This window comes from Microtus ochrogaster, chromosome 18 (assembly GCF_000317375.1).
Source record: "Microtus ochrogaster isolate Prairie Vole_2 chromosome 18, MicOch1.0, whole genome shotgun sequence".
Classification (NCBI taxonomy): Eukaryota; Metazoa; Chordata; class Mammalia; order Rodentia; family Cricetidae; genus Microtus; species Microtus ochrogaster.
This window is the reverse complement of record NC_022020.1, coordinates 28,689,908-28,709,095: the sequence shown is the minus strand read 5'-3', so window position 1 is coordinate 28,709,095 and position 19,188 is coordinate 28,689,908. Positions and strand designations below refer to the sequence as shown.

At 39.1% G+C, this 19,188-nt stretch overlaps 1 protein-coding gene across 1 annotated transcript in view; it reads right to left on the bottom strand.

Moving 5' to 3' along the window:
* The window catches only part of Kctd16 (potassium channel tetramerization domain containing 16), a 262,612-nt gene that overhangs the window by 208,090 nt on the left and 35,334 nt on the right, over window positions 1-19,188 (bottom strand). The gene's annotated exons all lie outside the window — the stretch shown is intronic.

The following is a 19,188-nucleotide window of genomic DNA, read 5'->3' as shown; positions in this document are numbered from 1 at the left end:
TGCTTTCTGGGCTTGGGAGAAGTCCAGCTGTTAGGAGGCTCTTGGTAAAGATTAAAGAAGAAAACTAATTGTTCCCTCAGTGTGACTTGCCAAGGGTTTCAAAGAACCTAGATCTGCACTGAGTCTGCAAGGTATTTTTACACTTTGAATATCCATAGCCAGATTACACAGAAGACTTCTCCAGTGACCTTGAAAAAGCCATTTAGGTAAGTTTCTGTGCTACTTAAATGAACCATTTCTGTAGAGAGAAGTGAGGAGGCTTGCTAATTTACATATTTAAAAACACTTTGAAATCTGTAGATGAAAGAATTGCTGTGCAGCGGTACTGAGGGCAAGATAATGTGTTGGGTCAAATTCTACCCTTTATAGAAATAGAGAGCGAACAGACAGATTCGAGGACACTTGAGGGACGCCTCTGGCACATTATTTTTTCAAATTAATCTTCTAAGAAAACCCCCTACTCTCAGTACATAGAATTTTTAATCACATGTAGATGTTATTAATCTTGTAATGATTTTCCTTTAACATTGCTCCCCTAACATCCCAGCTTTGTGTAAACGGGACCTGCAGAGGATTTGCCTGCATAGTTTATTCTCTACATATTTTTCCTTTGTTTGTTAATGTTGACCCTGTATCAGTATGTTAGTGTTCAGCCTGACAGCCTCCATTACTAAGTTAACTGGGACCCGAATGGGGGTCACTTAATCAATTATTAGACAGATATTTACACATTGAAGTCAGATATCAGAATATGCTCAGGAGACAGAAAAGAGAAAATTCTAAAGAAAGCTGCCAGTCTATGAGTTAATTATATCCATTTATTAAAATGATTTTAATAATTACCTAAAAGATAATAGCAATGGAATACCTTTTTTCATAGGATAATGATCTCTTTCAGCAAGATAAATACAGACTCAAGGAAAGGCAAGCAATACAAAATTCTCATGGTAAAAACCAAGCACCCCCAACCCCCCCCCCAAAAAAAAAGACAGAAAGAAAAGAAACAGACAACCACGTCTTTGCAATTAGCTGCAGGAATTGTAGACTTGCTAATTTCCTTTATGCTTTCCTTAACCTTTTAATTCTGTTCTCTTTGGGCAGGAACAATAAACAATTTTATTACTCACTCTCACAGATAGTAGGTTCCTTGCCTTACTGTCTCTTGCCCCACTCCTTCAGAAGAAGTTTGGTGCTCTTTCTCTGTTCACCAAAGCTTTATGGATTTCAACAGTGTCACCCCCAAATCCTTTTTTCTTTCTCTCTCTCTGCTCAGAGACTCCTCCCAGATGAATTCTTCCTCACTCAAGCCCAGCTTCCTGCCCATCAGCATCACGATGCTTTACTGACTCTCTAAACCGAGCCATGGTAAGGCTGCTCATGAACCCACAGAACATGGACTGTGCAAACAGACATAGCCTTTAGGATTTTCTCTAATCTACTCACACATGAATAGAGCCGGCATAATCTTCCCAAAGGTCTCTGGATATCATAGCTCATATTTGCACTGTTTATGCATAGTACCTTCAATTTTGAAGCAAACATCCCTAAATGGGCTTATCATTTCATGCTGGCTAAAAAAAAAAAAAAAATGAAATGTAAAATTTTTAGGGCTGCTTTGTAAACTTTTGTCCTATTTTCTGGTCCATTACCTTGACAACATAGTATTAAACTTTATGACAAAATAGAAGATAGCTGAGCCATTAAATTCCTGCAGACAAACCATCCAGAGCACAGACTAAGGTCTTAGTAGGAAAATGCCTGCTAGTTCAAAACAAGTGGCTTCTTGATGACTATAGGGTTTCCATCAACTTTTGATGGGTCACCTATTTTTATCTGTTTGATTGGCAGAGAGTTTAACAGCCATGCTTCCAAGGAAGTGAACTTAGAACACCGTCAACATTATCTACTCAATCAACATCAAATATTTATTGGACAATCACTGAGGACAAAGCACTTTACCCCTTGAGAAGATAAGTCTTTCTCTGCCAAGGTACTCTTCAATGAATGAATGCAAATGAATACCAATTTCAACCCACTTATCTGGGCATAATATAGACTGACAGGTTTGGTGGACATTGGGGAGAGGGCTATCTTCAAAATCTGCAAACAACATAGTCTTGAAGGCAGCCACTGATTTTTTTAATAATCTTGGAATTAACTGCACATAGAAATGGCACCAAAATTCTGCAAGGCCTATAAAACGTTTGGACACATCTCCTGTTTAGAAGAACATTTCAATGAGGCAGTGTCCGTAGTCAGTGTTTATGTCTGTCCCCCTAACACATTGACTGTTCCCCAAAGAATATAATTAGTAATTTTCTCTGTGGGGCACATGGATAGTTCTCCGATAGAACTATGACATAGAAAAAGAGGGACAGTGTCCTATTTTGTTTTCTACTGCTGTGATAAACTCAGTGGCAAAAGCAATGTGAGGAATAAGGACTTTAATTCACCTTAAAGATCATAGTCCATCAGGAGAAGAAGTCAAGGTAGGAACTCAAGGAAGAACATAACCAGGAACCGTAGCAGAAGCCATTCAGGAATGCTGTCTACTGGTTTTCTCCCCATGGATTTCTCAGTCTGTTTTTATTTCATATGCAAAGAGAATTTATTATTCAAATTGTCCTGTGTTCCTCTATCCTTGAATGAATTTACATTCACAATCTGAAAAGAAGACAGTAAATTATTAATGTAATATTTCTTCAAATCAAATTTGATCACCCGTGAGATGGCTCAGTGGGAAAGGACTGTTGTGTGCAAGGCTAGAAACCTAACCTTGATCCCTGTAGATCATAAAGCTATGGTATGGTTGCTGATTATCCTACTTTATTATATCCATATTAGAAAAATAAAAATACTTCTTTGTTACACACATGAGGTATTTAATGTTTCTTATAATCTCTTTTATCAGTCATTTTAACATTATCATTGTTAAATTGTGTTGAGAAAACAGCACACATTGGGAGTTCATCATCTCCACTTGAACTTGTACTCACGTGGTAGACACATGAGCATCATGAGTTCAAATGTATCCCTGAATCATTACTGACATCCAAGCTAGGATGAATAATAAGCAACAAAATCTCAAGGGATTTTGTGAAAAGATGAAAGTCAAAACCAGGAAAAACAACCCACCCCCTTTAACAGACACCCTTACTTGAAAAGAATTATTATACATAGTTTGTTATTTTAATAACCAATGGGACACTTAGATGATGGGGATACAATTCTATACATTACATTTGGAAAATACCTATATATTTACAATAGAGTTTTCTTACAGTTCTATGAAGTTGACGCTCCGCTGTTGTAGTGGTGACAGAGACATTTTAGAGTCAAAATAATTCATTCAATATGTTCAAAGATTTGTGCTTGGAAAGATATGTAGGTAATTAATACTTAAAAACTCGGGATATATGAGTAAGTAATTTGGCTATGCAGTGGGATGATAAGCTAGATACTGATAATTGGTAGTTAGGGGCTTTGGGGCTAAGGAAGTGGCTCAGAAGGTAAAGCCTCTAACAACAGAAATGATGAAATTTAGGTCCCCAGCACCCACAAGCATGTATGTTGGACATAGAAGCCCACCTGTAAGTCCAGACCTCTAAAGGTCAAGACCAGGGGATCTCTTCAACCACTTTGGTATCTAGATTAGTCTATCAACAAGCTTTAGGTTTAACTGAGAACTCCTGCCTCAATAAGAAAGAGTTTGAGGATGATGACCAAGCAGCTTCAGGCCTTCTGCATACAGTTATCTATATGGAGGTACACCCTCCCACAGCAACGTATGACATATGCACTAAAGACCCTCTCGATTCTACTTTTAGAAAAACAAATCCCCATATTGCTCATCTTGCCTGTTGGATAAACAATGCTTTGTAGCTTTGACAATGTTGTTAGGAGGGTGCTCCTTTCAGAAGTGCCCCAGGGAAAGTCAAACAGACTGTCACTATTAAAAGACTCCTTAGGGATATTTTGAAAATCTCAGGTCTCCCTCATTCAGTCCTTCCTATTTCAGTTCAGAAATAATGAATCTCGTGTGGGAAATGCCAGACTATGGGTGACTCTCTTCGATGAACCCCAAACAGATTCTCACCAAGCAGGTGTTCTGACAATATTTCTCTTACAACTAGTCATGGCAATTTTATTTAATTAGGAAGAAAAAAGGCAAACAGAAGTCTGTGGTTTTGGCTGAAGTCATAATGTTTAAAATAACTGGAAATATTCTTTAGTTTGGACTCCAAATAATAAGAACATAATGTAGAATGTGATAATCAAGTTCTTACAATGAATCATCACTGCACCTCTTGTTTGCTTTGTTTCAGTCTCATATAAATGATTCTCTGCTGTGGGAGCTCCTTCCACTCCTTCAGTCAATAGCCTTTAAGATACCAGCCCACTTGGGCATTGTCTCTTATACTATATAAGCAGCTATAAAGCCTGTGCTCACTCTCTTGCTTCTGGCTCTCACTTATGGCTGCTAGACTCCTGTTCCCCATTCATGCAGAGGACTGTGATCTAGGACCATGATATGTAAGTCTCCCCTAAATAAATAACCCTTTATTATACATAATTCTGGGGGTTTTGTTGTTGTTGTTGTTGTTGTTTTATTTTCGAGACAGTGTTTCTCTGTAGCTTTTTTTTTTTGGTTCCTGTCCTGGAACTAGCTCTTCTAGACCAGGCTGGCCTCGAACTCACAGAGATCTGCCTGCCTCTGCCTCCCGAGTGCTGGGATTAAAGGCCTGCGCCACCACCGCCCGGCTTTATTATACATACTTCTGAACTAGTGTGGGATGATTATGTATCTTCTGCCATCATCTGGCACCCCCCCCAAAAAAAAAGTCCACACATTTTGGGATTGGTCTACCAGCCGTGTGGCACGTTAGGCACTGACTCTCAGACCCACACTTTAGCGGGCCCTCAGATGCAGGAGGCTGCTGCTCCGAACAGCCCAGCTTGCTACCCATATGCCAGCCTATACGCTGATGCCTGCAATACCTGCGGTGCACACAGTCCGCAACTCACACTGATGCACTGATGGGAAAACTTTGGGTTTTCTCTTTATCCTGGGCCCTAACTCTCAGAATCTTTTCATCACCTTAATAACTGTTCTTAATTTGTTGAACAAAGCATATTACTCAGTACCTAAGTAAGCAACATGTGCTGTTCACTGCTGCTAACATCTCTCTTCCCTGTGACGGCAACTGCGACACCTGCTGGCCAATACCAATTATTATACCTACTCCAATTCATTGTAATTGCCTTAGGACAGGTAAGATCTGAAAAACTACAAACAATGACTGATAACATCCAGGAGTTCAATAATCATTTTGCTTCTACTATGTAAGGTATTCTGCAAGACTTACACTATTTTCCTTCCCTTTATTTCATTCTAAGAATTAGCTTAGTTTTCAATATTATCTCATTAAAAATGGTTCAATACTATGGAAAGGGGTAGCATCAATTTGACAAAATTATCTGAAAGAATTTGTGCTGTTGAATGTAACTGTCAGAATCTGTTGAAAAGTTATGATATGTCCAAGGAGGAGACATTATATTTACTGAACAAGTTGAAATCCTCAGTAAGGACATTAGAACAGAACTCTGAACAGGAGATTTAGACTTTAAAATGTAGTAAAAAAAAAAATTTGAAAAAATTGAGGAATGTATTGAAATTGATGGGCAGGGACAGAAGGTACAAGGACAGGATTTAGCCTCATCAGAACATGCCAGACCCCTGGAAGACTTACACAGAATTTCAACAGCATATCCAGTAATTTCCTCAAAAAGACTGTCTGGCACCCTAAAGTAGTTAAAGAATATGCATGGGAACCAATACATATGAGCAATCTAAAAGAAATAAAATGAGTGATAGTTTCTTATGGGCTACATTCACCATTTGTCAGGGAAATGGTAAAAAACGTGGGCTTCAAGCACTAAGGCAACCCCCCACGATTGGCTTTAATTAATTAATCTCAGTGATTCTAGAAAATGGACCTCAGCTGCTTTGGAAGTATTATTGAAGAGAAGAGACAACAGGGAAAGCAAAAGGATTTGAGACATCCCAAGATCAAATTCTTGGCAAGGGTCATTAGTCTGATCCTCAGGAACAGGCTTGCTACAACGAATGCACATTGTCCCTATAGCACAGCAGCTTTAAGTGTTTGGGACAGGATTCAGGAACCAGAAAAGAAGACTGAGTCATATTCAATTTTATATTTATCAATAGAGGATAAAAATACAAAAAAAAAAAACACCCTGGTATAAAGAGGGAAACCAAAAACAGAAACAGTATTGGCCAACTCGTTACAGCATTAACTGTCTCTGCGTGTGATTTAGTAGGTAGGAACTAGCTAGTTTGACATCTTCTTCTACCAGTAAATGGATAGACGTCATCACTCAGCTCACTTATTCTCACCACACCCAAATCACTTGTCACAAAAAAAAGGCACTCTCTAAGGGTTTTGTTATTTATTACAGGATATGATTGTTTTTTTTTATTTCCTTTTTTGTCAAATGTTGATAGTTTTATATGCTCCTATATTTTCTGAAGTAAAATGATTTTAGAAGCAAGCTGAATTCTAACTTTTCCCTTTTTAGTCAAACGCATGCTGGGCTCTTTGCTCAGTATCAGGAATCATGAAGGCAAATGGGTTAAGGTCTTTAAAAACACACAAATGGCTGATAGATACATGCCAAAACAGTAACTGTTATTCTTGGAAAATGCAAATTAAAACCACAATAATATTCCATTTCACACTTGCTCATACAAATATTACTGAAAAGACAAAGCTGTGATAAGGAGACAGCTCAGTGGGAAAACTGTTTGCAAATGCTAAGTTTGAATCCCTAGAACCCACATTAAAGCCAGCTTCAGTAGAACATATCTGGAATCCCAATACTACCAGGAGATGGGTGAGACAGAAAAATTCCCAGAAGCTTGCAGTCCAATTAGCTGTTAGTTTGGATGGTGAGAGACCCTGCCTCAAATAAGGTGAAAGGCAAGGACTGACATCTGAAATGGTCCTCTAACCTTTATAGGTGCAACACTGTGGCCCACGCTCAAACACAAGAACATGTGGGCATGCGTGCACACACACACACACACACACACACACACATTTTAAAAAAGAGGCAAAGTTAGCAACAACAATGACAACAAAACTTGCCACACTGTTGGCAGGAAAGCAATACAGTGCCACTACTATGGAAAATGGCAAGAAGGTTCAAAAAGAAGCAAAAATAAGGTGTGGAACTAACATAAATGTTCAATTACATATGAACAAATAAAAAAAGCACAGCATATACATGAACATAGTACTGTTTATTTTTCAAATGAAGGAAACTCTCCATTGCATGAAGGAAACATGCAATGACATTTAATACATTAGAGGCACCATACTAAGTGAAATAAGCAAATCAGAGAACAAATATTACATTTGTCTACTCATATGAGATATTTAAAATACTCAAAGTCACGGAATAGAGAATGAAACGGTAGTTGCCAGGGCCTGGGGAAGGGCAAATGAGGAATTACTGACCAATGACCAGAAAGCACTACTGAAAGTCAGCACAATGACACAGTTTAGAAGGTTTAGAAGACCTTCTGGCTGGGCGGTCACTTAATTCTCAAATGCAAGGAGGGTGTTCCCTGGTTAAGTCAGTGGGTATTAGCACATGCATTTCCTAACGACAATGACATTCTCTGGAGGTTTTACCAGGCCCTGGATACACAGGTCAGTAGACAACAGTTGTTACCCTAGAGAGGCTGATCAACAGCTGCTGACTCCTTCCTCAAGTCCTCAGAGAGGCAGTGGGATGGTGATTTCCTAAAGCACAGCAGACAACAGCCTTCCCTTTCTGTAAGCCTAATAAACAATCTCTGTGGCTTTTTAATGAAAAGGAGCCTACCTTCTCATGCAAAATGCTTCCAGATGTTACTAGCATTTAATATGTATTTATACTATTTATCTGTTCCATTTATTCTTTGATTCACTTATTGTAGTACTGGGGGTTGTACCTATGATCTGGTACATGGTAGGCAAATTCTCCACCACTCATCTATAACCCCAGCCGAGATGGATGAGAACCATCAACAACAGCAGTCTCAGCCTGTAATAAATGGTATAGTTCAGTCGAAGGCAAAGCTCAGCGGTTGAGTACTTACAAGGCATGTACAAGAACCTCAACACCACAAAAAAGGCACATTTCAGCAGTGCAGAAAAGTCTTTCCAACTTCCTTATCACTGAACAATCACATCTTTAGAAATACTTATGCATCCTTTAAAATTTTCTTGAAACTAAATTATAATTGCATCATTTTTACTATCCCATTTCCTCTTTTCCAAAAATAATTGTATTATCTTCCCAAGTCATATATTTACAACAAGCTTATTCATGAACCAAAAAAGGAGAGATGAATGCAGTTACTGAAATCATAGGAGACTGATCCCTGTTTGGGGAAATGGAATATATTTGATAACCAGGCCAGCAAGTGTACACCTGTTTTCTCCTCACCACATCCCCTGGAGCTCATGAAGACTCAGGAGCACACAGATTGTATAGTACCCAATAAATATACAAAGTATGTAGGCAACAACACTATTTTTAATATGTTTACAATTGTTCATAAGACAAAACAATTAGTGATACAGATTCCAAAGTTTCACGACTAAAAGGAAAGTGGATACTGTTATCAGCCTACAATATATAATTATGTATTATATAAATGCAATACAGGTAGTTCAGAATCTACTCATAAGTAGTGGTGTGGAAGAACATGCTGGCTTGTGAATAAAAGGGGGGTCAATTTAGGGCATAAAATATCCTAGATGTACCTAGTATTGCTTTTTCAAATAGACACACCTCAATTAAAGTACTTTTAATTCCATTTACTTTATTAAGATAATTAGGAGCAGGTCTGACTTTTAAATATTAGTTCATAGATGTTCAAATGGGTTCCTGATTTTAGAGACAGCAGCTGATAATGAGGAAAAGAAAGAGGTCACAGGGAGGGAATGTAAGGGGACAGTAGAAAAAAGAATCTGCTCTGGGCTCTAATACTGTAAGCCAAGCTCTAGTCACTGAGCTGCAGGCAGTAAGAGAGGGTGAAACATCACTAGTCTTGCTTTCCAGAAGACTTGCTTGCTGTGTGTGGTCTAGTTGAGGGTACTCCAAGTAAAATGTCCCACCATGGGTTTCTGACAATCTTTGTATAATGTCCCTGCAATTCCCAAAATTCAGAGGGACAGGTTGGTTGTAATCTAGTTAAATCTCACTGTGGAAAAAAAAATGACTTTCAAAACTGGAGATGCCTACAGTGAAATAGTATTTGTTGGACATGATTGCACACATGCATTCAGAGGTGTTGTGACTGCATGCTCAAACCTATAGGAGCCTATCTGCCAAAAGCCCAGAGTGAACGGGGAAAGGACCCATGAAGGGACACAGCTAACAGAGGAGCTATTGGCAACTGAGGGCTGCTGGCAGAGTGAGAGTAAGTTTTCTTCAGGGGTGTGATCCTGAAGGAGCCACACATATTCCAGTGTGTGTGTGTGTGTGTGTGTGTGTGTGTGTGTGTGTGTGTGTAGAAAAATTGATGCCATGGTAGGCATGTAAAATGAGATGAGGTCTTTTGTTGTTTGGTGCTTATGGTGGTAGTAGTAGTGGTGTTGCTGGTGCCAGTGGTGGTGGCAGTGGTGACATTGTGATGGTGATGGTGGCCGTGGCGGTGGTTATGGTGGCAGTGATGGTGATGGTGGCAATGGCAGCAGTGGTGGTACCAGTGGTATGGTGATGATGTGGTGGTGCTGGTGCCAGTGGTGGTGGCAGTGATGATGACAGTGTGATGGCAATGGTGGCAGTAGCAGTGGTGGTGACAATGGCAGTCGTGGTGGTGCCGGTAGTGATGGTAGTGATGTGGTGGTGGTGCTGCTGGTTGTGGTGCTGGTGCTGGTGGTGCTCATGGTGGTGGTGAGGGTTGTGGCAATGGCAGTGGCGGTGGTGGCAATTGTAGTAGTGTTGGTAGCAGTGGTGAGGTGATGGTTGGTTGGTTTTTATACTGGAGGAAGCAGGCCAGCTGCCTGAGAGTTTCTAGGGATTCTCCTGTATCAGCCTTCCTTTTCCCTGCAGAAGCACTAGAACTACAAGCACACTCTGCACGAATTCTAGTGCTCCAAACCCAGATACTCAGGCTTGCGTGAAGAGTACTTTACCCAGTGAGTCATCTCCTCAGCCCCACATTCTGATCTTTTTACAACCCTACAAATGACATTTCCTCAGTGCGAAAACGCAGTCACTTACGGAGGGGTTGCACCCCATTTTAAAATGCGCACATAAACATAGATTAATTGTAAATGTTGATTATTTATTAACCAAAGAGTATGTGGTAAGAACTCTGTTTCTCTAGATTGATGAATATATCCTGAGTACAACTGTATGTACTAATGCATATAAGAATCATTGACCTCATGAAACCTGAGGAAACAAAACCTAAGCAAAACAAAGAGCCTTAAATCCAAGTCTGACTCAGGACTCCAAGGAGCAAACTTTGAAGTACAGATTCCAGGTTGCAACTATTTGTGGAAGTGAGCTAATAACAGCGAAGGGTTCCAAAATTAGTGTCCATCTTAGGACTTATGGCTATAGATTCCCTAGGAGCATCCCTGCTTTCTCCCTACACTCCCCACCCCCCAGGCACCACTCAACCTAAGTGCACACTATTCTTGCCAACGGGTAGGTTAACACAGGAGCAGCCATTGCAAGAGAACTGGGATGTGAGGAGTCCTCTTCTGTTATTTTCCAAAAATAACCCAAGGTGGAAATGCCTCGGTCCCTTCGCCTTGTGAGGAGTGAAAATGCTGTGGTTTGTGGAACATACTGAAACCAGCCATTTGTTCAGTCTCCTCGAAGATGTTAAAGTGCCTGGAAATTGTGAAATAGGACAGTCTGAAATGTTTGAAAAGGACAGTACTCCTGGGAGACACTTAGATTCCCTGTTACATTGCTAGTTGCCAGTCTGAGAAATGTGTACCTAAACTAAAGAGAGTTATTCGAGCATAGGGGAGCCAGAAACATTAGTAAATCTGATTTTGATTCTAAAAATGGGCAAAGACTGGAGTCAGCAAAATTTGAGACCACTTCTAATTTTATTTGACCCATTTGTTTGTGTGTTGCTGCTTCTGACAGTGTCCATGCCTGTGGTATCAAAAAGACCCAGCCTGGTATCCAGAAAGAATGCAACTAATAGGGGTTCAAGGTCAAAGACCTAGGTTCAAGTCCGGAATGAGCTGGAGGAGGTTAACTGGGGCCTGTGGGGCTTGTTTTCAGACATACAGCAGGGACAGACAGGCCTACTGATCTTACATTACTGATAACAAGCACACTTGAAATATCATCAATGTTTGTAAAATCTGAACCATAAAATGCATTAACTTACGTCAGAGCAAAATTATAGCCAAGGTGAAGACAATATTTGATTTTAAAAACTATTATTATAAAAAAAATTTCTTCTATTTGTCTTTTATCTTAGTTCCATTCATTTATTTGACAAATATTTAATGAGTATCTAACTCTATGCAAGACAGCCATGAATATAATAGCAAACGAGCCAAATAAAGCATCTGAGAGGAGGGGATGATGTGGGCATGGTCAAAGAATATGAAAGTAAGCAAATGCATTGTGACAGAGGATGAGAAGTGCTATTAAAGCAATAAGAACATTAAAGATTCCTGTGCAAAGAACAGTGATACACAAACACACTCTCACACACACATGCACACTCACACATGCTTGGAAATGTCATTATGAAACCAATTGTTTTGTACACTGAAGGAACTCAATTTTGAAAGAGCTTTCTGAAAGAAAACATGGGTTAGGATTATTATAATCATAAGCAGTCTTTAGTCCAGAAGAAATAATGATGAATAAGGAAATAGTCCAGAAAATAAAAAACAAACAGTAGCTGCAAATCCCAACTGATTTTGGTGCATCCAAAAGCAAGATACAATACACCCATAGACAGTACCACAATGAAGGTGGAGACTGTTTACAGTAGGGTGGACAAGGTACTTGGGGGAAGAGTCTTGGGGCTATGGTAAGGAGTCTAGATTTCTTCTAACCAACAAAGGAGGAACTGTTTGGTGATTCTCTAAACAGTGATACAGCACATAGTTCTCCAGGAAAGGACCTTGACTAACCAAGGAGAAGAGCAGAGCTTTAGCGCTGGGACACTGGTTTCTACTTATTTGTTTGGTTGGTTGGTTTTTCTCTTCTGAGGGGCAAGTACTATTCGACTTTTAAAAAGTTCTTCCTGGGCTCTGCAGAGATGTTTAAGAGCATGGATCTTCCAAAGGACCCAAATTTGGTTTCAAACATCCATGTCACAATGACCTGTCGTCACTTCAGTTCCAACAGATTCAGCATCCTCTTCTGACCTCTGTAGATAGCTGCACACATGTGGCATCTACTCACAGAGACACATTCACACACGTTTAAAAATTAAAAAAAAAAAAAACCTTGAAAACAGAAAGAGAGCTTTCCCTGTGGTGGACACTAGTAGTAGCACACTCAGATTGTTTTCTGCTCTACTATACCCAACATTTTCCTCCTGCATGGATGCAGTATACACTCCTTGCTTTCAGAATTCACACTCTGAAGGCGTCCTTGCCTTGTCGGTTTCTCCAGCAAATCCGGAGGGACTTTGTCACCATCTCTGTCTGTTGCTATCACAATGGCCTAAATTCTCTTCTCTCCTTCCCTGATGAATCTGAAATGTCCCCTAACTGTTCCCTCTGCTTCCAGCCTTGCCCTCTTCAGTCTCTTTCAATACAGCACCTGTAAATGAAGGTCACATGATACTACGCCTTAGTCCCAAATCCTCCGTTGTTCTCCCATCTCAAAGATAGAATCAAATGCCTCACGGTGTCCAGCAAGGCCTAACATTGTTAGCCCACTCCCCCTCAGTCCACGTTCAGCCTCACTGATGTTCCTGCTGGGCTCAGTCACTAATAGCAGGCCTTCGCTTCTCCTGATTATTCTAGACAAAGCACATTTTGTCCATGTCATATGACTCTCTCTCTCTCTCATCTTTCAAAATTTTCTGGTGTTTCATCGTCTCATTTTGGTCCTCCTTGGTCATCCTTTCTACCATGGCAGTAGCTCCCCACAGTTTCCTTCTGAAGCTTCTACTTGAGGCTTCTCCACACCATTTATTTCTATCTTCCAGGTTATTTATTCTCCAAACTAGAATGTGCACTCCCGAAGGACAAGGTTGTCTGTTCCATTCACTGCTGTATTCCCAGGACAATATAATTACTTATGGCATAAACAAAGAATCTGAACTTCACACACACTTACTAAGTGCCATGCTACTTAGCACACACACACATACACACACACACACACACACACACACACACACACACAAATCCAGCTTTGTTGATGGGGCGTGGCTTAAGGGGAGGAATAGTGAAGGAAAGATGGCAAGAAAATTAAAATTAAAATGCACATTAGAAGGAAGTTTTAAGGGAAATGGTAGTCTAGGGTCCCTACTGATACCAATATTAACTTAGTAAGAAAATGATTTATACATGTCAGATTGGCTTGATTTTACTCAGTTTTTATGTCTTCAATACTGAACTATTTAAAAATTACTTTAAAGCAGTGGTTCTCAACCTTCCTAAGGCTGCAACCCTTTAATTTAGTTCCTGATGGTGTGGTAACCCCCAACCATAAAATTTTTTTCTGTCGCTACTTTGTAAGTATAATTTTGCTACTGTTATGAATCATAATGTAAATATTTCGGAGACAGACTTGCCAAAGGGGTCACAATTTACAGGATGAGAACAACACTGTCTTAGAGGGGAGGTCATACTAATTCTTGTAAGGGTGGTAGAACTTTTTTTAATTTCACAGGAGCCCACAGCTGAGAGACTATCGATTTTTAAAAGAGACATTGAATACTTTGAAAAGACTGAACGCGTTTGAAGTTTTGGAAGACTGTACGACTCTAAAAGCTGTATTGTTTCATATTACGATGGTAATTCTAACATGATATCTTGGGGATAATCAAAAATAGAAGATTACCGTTTAATAATGAAGTATCTGTCAAGTTGAGAAGGGGTCAGTTGTGCTAATTACTTTTTTGTCACACTGATACAAACTAGAGTCATCTGGAAAGCGAGACCCTCAATTGAGAAAATGCATCTATCAGAGTGTCCTATAAGCAAGCTTACAGGGAATTTTCTAGTTTAATGAGTGAAGTGAGAGGACCCAGCCCTGTGGGCTGTGACTCCCCATAGGCAGATGGTCTTGTGTTGTGAAAGAAGCAGGCTGAGCCAGCCAAAGAGAGTAAGTCAGCAAGCAGCATTCCTCCACGGTCTCTGCTTCAGTTCCAACCTGAGATTCCTGCCTTGAGTTCCTGGCCCGACTTCTTTCATGATGGACTGTAATCTGTAAGAAGAAACAACCCTTTTTCCTCCTCAAGTTTCTTTTGATTGTGGTGTTTACCAAACAGAAAGCAAACTAGAACAAATGGCTAGGCTTTATTGAAAATTATTCCAGTTTGCCTCGAACCACCTCCCCACCAGCTTTAAAAAAATTACTATATTTACTGACACCCAAGGACCTGAGACCTGGCCAGTCTCTATGTGGCTTCTGTGACAGTGCTTTCTCAGAATGATTAGGCTTGTACGTGGAAGTCCAGGGTTCCAAATAAGGACATCCAGGAAACAAGGTAGAATTAGCAGTCCCTTTTAGACCTGGTGTTGGAAGTTGCATGCCCTTTTACTATGTTCTATGGCCAAAGCAGTCACAAGTCACAGAGGAGAGAGAAGCCCTAACTTTTAATATCAAAGTAGCTGGTCTCACTGCCAAAGAACATTGAGACTGAGAGAACAATGTTTTGTGGACATTTTTAAAGAGTATAACATCAGAGAAAGTAGGATAATCATTAATAACATAATTCAGTTCCCACAATATCCCTATATGGAGGCATAATCTCACATTTGGGATAAGAAGAAAATGTATCACAGGGGGATTAAATGATTTACTCAAGTTCACAATGTTGACATTTACTGTTGCTTAGACCCAAACTAATATAGGAACTGACTCCAGATGGCATGCTCCTCGGAATAAATCATCCCAGGGCTCAAGGATGAGATAATAAGCAAGCCTAATAAATATGAAAAATGTGTAAGTGGAGGAATATTCCAGAAACCAGAAAGTCAATGAAGGAAGTAGGCATCATAATAATTCCTGCTAGTGTGGAGTACTGTGGGAGCCCAAAAAAGTAGATCTGTTCCCCCTGCACTAAAGGTCAGAGAGTTCAGACATATTCTTGTTCCTTAAAGGTTAGGTGACAGCAGGCTTGACCTACAGTGTGGCTACTAATAGGATATTTTGACATAGGGTGTAGTTACTTGATGTTTTGGATATTAAGAAGGTAACTACTTTTTTCTTAGTATCTTGGTAAAAAAAAGCCTTTTGCCTTGCCCCTTCTTTCTGGATTGGGGTATATAAAGGTTATGAGAAATAAACTCAAGGCAAGCCTCAGTATTTACTAGACACCCTCCCAACTCTATCAGCTGCCTCCTGTCTATTTCTCTCTCACTCCTCATATGCTTCCCTTCATGCACGGAAGAATAAGTCAGGTGGGACCCGGTAGTCGTCACCCAGATGCGGGACATGACAAACGGCCCTCAACTTGGAACTCACAACAGGGAACCACTATGAATTGGGTCATCTGAGGGGATGTAGAGATTATAGCCAATATCATATGTGTCATTCCTCTTATGTCAACATGAAACAAATATTTAAAAGAATAATAAAATTAAATAGTTTATTTATTGTACATTCTACTTTAAGTAGAATCCAAATATTTGGACATTCCCTATTTTATTCCATAAAAGAATATTTAGTATATATTAATTCAAGACAGATTTGCTGCTTTTTAAATCCTAAATAGCTACCATTTATTGATTCAGCAAATGGCATAGTTTTATAATGTGTGATTTTAATTAGTTTTAATAATAAAAACTTGGAGTCAGATATCGGGATAAAAGTTGAATACCTCTTTGACTCTTAGACCAAAAAGGGTCGAGATCTTGTCTATCTTTTTTATTTCTTTTATTTATTTTTTGTCTAACCATATCATTTTTTGCCTCTTGTCTGTAATAGGCCTCCAGACCTCTATGGTTAACTAGTGGCTAGCTCTACTCTCTGATCTTCAGGCAAGCTTTATTTGTCAGAACACAAACAAAATATCCCAACAGTTTTGCTGTTTAAAATAATCCCCAGGGCTATATTTAGTGCCCTTCAATAATCCCAGACTCATGAATCCTTGTCTGTATGGAAGGACTCACAAGGCAAGGAGTCACTGTCCTTGAGCTGAAGACCAGAATCCTAACCCTAGTCCACAGAGCCCTGGAGGGTCCCAGCTCCACGTGACTCTCAATCACATCTCCTACACCACTTCCTCTGTGCTCCTTCCTTCAAGCTAGGAATCCTACCTAGGTCTCACTATGTAATGCAGATCTGCTTTCAACTCATGAGCCTTCTGCCTCTGCCTCACAAATGCCCTAATTGTAGGTGTGTGCCACCTCTGGTATGGAACATGTCATATGTCCTCTATCACGATACCTTACTGATGGTAGAATATTCTGACATCCTCTTTGTGTATCATTAATTCCTGTATTTTAATCCCATGGTAATTGTTGGTTTCTCTATCCCCTCATTGAATGTATTTAAAGTAAGTTCTGAGAATCTTTATTCTCTCTGCTGTATGATAAGCTTCTTGAGGAAAAAGACTGCATATTTCTCTAAAATCTCGTCACCCATCACAATGACAAACCCATATTCAGCTGCTTATTAAATAATAAATGGTGCATAAATTGTAACAATGAGTTTTTAGACCATAGTTTAGGTTTTTGAGTGTCTCAATAAGTTTATTATAAAATATTTATCATTGTCTGTTCATATCTAAAGCTTTCTCATCTTAATTATATTCAAGATTCCTAATCAGATGATAAGAAAAATTAATATTGACAATTTAACAAAACATGTAATTTTTAGCATTCAAGAAGCTTCAGATTCACTACTTTAATTCATTTGATCCTCAAAAACACCCTAAAAGGGAGCTTGTTGTTAGCGCCGTCTTTCCTAATAAAGAAGCTAAACTCAAGATGACAAAAATTTAAGGCAGAGATTCCCACCATCCAAGAACCCCAGGCCAATGTAAATTAAGAATGAAAATGTGATTTTAAAAATGTAATAAACCTGGTTGAAGAAAGAGTTAGTGATGCGGAAGAAAATACCCAACATAGCACGTGAAGGAACAAAAGACTTTAAAAATAGAGAATAAAACAATTTAGTCATTCCATTATGGTGGACTAGGACAGAAACCCCTAAATGAACTTCAGATGTATAAAACAAGCTTATTAACGAGGGTGGAGCAAAGATAGGCTGAACTAGGCAGCACTGGGGAAGAACAGGGCTCCGAAACTGAAAGCTCGATACACTGTGCAGAAGCACACTCTAGCCAATGAGATTGTGTTCCACTAAATTTGTTGTTTGTGGATGCTAGAGATGAAAATGGAAGCATGGGTCTGTCACAAAGTAGACCCACCTTTCTTACAGTTAGAGAATGGATCTACAGAAAGCCAAAGGCAAGTTTCTAGACTGATTCATATGCTAAGGAATCATGAGCTGGAGATATCAGTACCCACTTACATTCCCTTAATATAAACAAAAATTATTGCATTGTCTGTGTACCATTACTTCATGAACTGTATATTATTTGTAAATATTTATATGCATGAGTTAGTTTACACAAGCGTTTAGCACCTAAGAAAATTTAGAAGCAACATCACCATAAAATTAATGACCATACTTAGCACCCAGGTCTTGATTTGTATTACAGTTATCCAGTGACAGACACCAGGGGAACTCTGAGCAATAACTAAGTGTACATCTGGTATAAGGCATAATAAAAACTAAACCTTCAAGGCTCTGTAGATCAACACTGTTGTCTTCTGAAAGATCAAACAAGAAGACAAGGATAATTATATGTGAAAGGAACACAGCCGCCAACAGAAAGAGCTATCAATGGCCGAAGTTGGAGCAAGCTGAGTTACAAATAAAATAGCACTTCATTGTTTCTCAAAGGGTAAGACAAATCCCCAAAATAAATAAATTACTGAGTAAACAAACCAGTGGTGGAGAGGATACTTAATTATTCCATTCAAGAAAAAAATTTCCAAATAATATATGTGGACACTCTGCCTTTGAGGAGCAAGCTACTTCTCACTACTGAAGTATGGCTTAGACATCTGACTAAAACAGAGATGACAATATGGGCAAAGAAGAAATAATAACTTTATAATGAAGAAACCTGACAACAACTGCCTTAGCAAATGACTGAAATGTATATCTAGTTTGACAAAATCAAGTTACGTTGATAGTGTATTCCCTTGACACAATGCAAAGAAATTGCATTCTGCTTCTGTAGATATTTTCCCAAAGCCTATCCTCCATTTAATCAGTGAAAAATGCCAAGAGGAGACTGAGACAAGGCCAATGTAGCACAATACTTTGGATAGGAACTTAAACAGAAATACAGATAGTGGGCAAACTGTGAGGAACTCTGGGTAAACCTTGGGTTTTAGTCAACAATGTATCAATACAATGTATCAATAGTGCTTCATTGATGAATATCAGTGGTGCAAAATATTTATAATGGTCAATAATATGTCTGCAATTAAAATATGTAACAACATGATATTAGTTGGGAAGAGGTCAAGTGTTACTAGGTAAACAGTTATATAATAGTTTACAGTTGTATTATCTGTATTATCAACAATAATAATCAATCGTATTATCAACAATACTAATAATATTTTATATGGTGAAATACTTTATACTTCTCTGCAAAAACAGCCATCAACTAAGAATTAATATAGTTTTGTGAATTAGACTAACACGACCCCTCTCTGTAAACCAAGGTGTTGATATATTGTCCCTAGATACCTAAGGACTGCCTAAGCTTAGAGAAGGGCAAGCAGGGTGTCTTGCCTTAATATAGCTTCAGATTTGAAATAACAAGTTTACTAAAGATTAAGCGCACTGCCAAGATAGGTTATTTGGAAAGAAAGAAAAGAAAGAGAGAGAAAGAAAGAGAGAAAGAAAGAAAGA